Raw genomic sequence first — 2,500 nt, 5'->3', positions numbered from 1 at the left:
AGTGTGCAATTTGGTGCTACCCTAGGGAATATGTATGGGGAAGCCTAGCTACGTGTGTCGCACGTTCCAAGTTGCATGGACGTCGAACAGAGGCATGCAAAAGCACCTATCTAGGGAATTACTCTACGTTCTAGTAGCAAGTGCGATTTTCCGGTCCAGCACGGCAGTACGCCTGCACGCATACACTCCATGTACCAGAAATGTACCAACCTAGGCGTTGCTCAGTAGCTTTTAGCGGCACATAGAAAAAGTATTCGAGTTCAGATTTTGGGACTTAGCGTATTTTTAAAACTAATAACGAAAATTAAATTTTAAATCGGTAAACGGCTAGGAGTTGCTCAGTAGCTTTTGGCGGCACATAGAAAAAGTATTCGAGTTCAGATTTTTGGGACTTAGCGTATTTTTAAAACTAATAACGAAAATTAAATTATAAATCGGTAAACGGCTAGGAGTTGCTCAGTAGCTTTTTGCGCAACGTGGCAAAAGTATTCGAGTTCAGATTTCTTGGACGTAGCGTATTTTTCAATCATAATAAACCGAATCAAACATAACAATGATGAAACTTACACCATGTCCCAAGGTTGTGCACAAAACGTAACGATAAAGTGCTGGCGAAGTTAGAGGTGCACCAAAATTGTGTACCGATCAGGGAAAGTACTCTACGTTCCTATGATTTGGGTGAAAAGTGTTGATTAACTGCTGGTAGAATAGACAGTTGCTTATCATACACATCGCAAACGAACACCCCTTAGTGAGCATTAGCAAAAGTCAATGGCACAAAGCAATTGCAATACAAACTGATCAAGTACATTAAAGAACGCTAAGTACCAGGACTTCTTTCCAAGAATGGTGTCCGCGACGGGAGGGCAAGCGTCCTTCCCAGGTTTTCCTAGTAAACCTTGTATGGTAAACATACCCAAGCGTGTCTGTAAGCACGCAACGAAAGTCACGAACGGGCACATACCTAGGGAATGTACTCTACGTACTTGGACTTTTGTCCAAGAATGGTGTCCGCGACGGTCGGGCACTGCGACGCAATAACCAAATCCTAGGATTGTAACTTTAGTGTGCACAAACATAAACATTAACGCGTTCGCTCGGGCTGCGCCGTCCGTGTTGAACACAAATGTGGGTGATTATATGCGTGGAGGGACAAAAACATACGAGGAGGAGACAGTTTTCTGCACGATGTGCACAGAGCTCATTTCGTCGTCCCGGGCGAATGGAAAAACACAAACATCGCGAGTATCGTTCTAGGTTTCTGTCTATAAAAGGGCAGGCCAAAAGGTGACCGGTTGAGATAAGCATTTTAAGCATACAAACACTTTATTGGAACTTTTGATACAAAAACAAGGTACGTACATGTAGGTTGTACCAACATGGACATCTATGAACGCGTACGCTCGGGCTGCGCCCTCCGTCTTGTACTTTCCTGATCGGTACACAGTTTTGGTGCACTGCTATTCCGACCGGCAACTTGTACCAACATATACATCCATGAACGCGTAAGTAGTGTACTTTCCCTGATCGGTACACACTGTTGGTGCACGGCATAAGAAAAGAGCTAAAATGGTCAAACTCAATCCATTTCAACAATAGATAGTCGATAGTAGCTGTGCCGATGAAGTAGGGCACGATGCAAGTTAATGTTGTTTAATGAATAACATGTCCGCCATACATTTCAGTACAAATTTGCTCGGTCAGACCTACAAAGTGCTATATCTCGAATACGAGGCGTCGGACTGGGGGTTGTAGAACAATTTTAAGTTCGTCTAATGATTCTACATCCGATTCTGGATAGCGGTTTTTGACCACTTTTCAATATTTTGTGACACCCCGAACCTAGGGGCAGCTCCTAGCTTTTTTCAAAAATGTGCACCGAACGGGCCGGAGAGCTCGTGTGGCTCAAAACATGTTTTTCGCTAAAACACCTCAAAACGTGTAAGGAACGCACCCTAGATGATGAAAAGTGCAATCAGAATGTCAATCGACAACTTTGTTGGGGGTACCATTTTACTCTACGGGCCAGTAGCTTAGGCGCGCCAACAGCGCTTTCCTTTCGGGTTCCCATTTTTTGCCCTCCTGGGATTATGATCATTTGTTCATTGCCTACTATAGGGAGGGTACCTTGCTACGAGGTCAAACATGAAGATTGCACCAAATCGTAGTTTTACCTCTATTTAGTCGTAGGAGCATGGTTTGCAGTGGCAGTGGGTCATTAAGCCCCCGTTTGGGTCATACGTCCCCTCCGCGATAAAAATCGTCGTATGCCTATAGTCCGAACTAATGAAGCAAAAGTGGTGTCTGGTGGGCTCTGCCGATGATTTTAACCTATGATTTTGAGCTTCCACCCTATCAAAACGTTCCTGGAGCAGTACATCACGGGTCTACGGACCCAAAGACTTCGTCGTGATGGTTTCTAGTAAAAAGTTGTAACAGCTAAGGGTTTTGAATACGCGTATATTAACCATTGCTTGAAACTAAGCTTCGTTGTCTTTAA

Source organism: Anopheles arabiensis (genome assembly GCF_016920715.1).
Source record: "Anopheles arabiensis isolate DONGOLA chromosome X unlocalized genomic scaffold, AaraD3 X_pericentromeric_contig0027, whole genome shotgun sequence".
Lineage (NCBI taxonomy): Eukaryota > Metazoa > Arthropoda > Insecta > Diptera > Culicidae > Anopheles > Anopheles arabiensis.
This window is presented reverse-complemented; position numbering follows the sequence as displayed.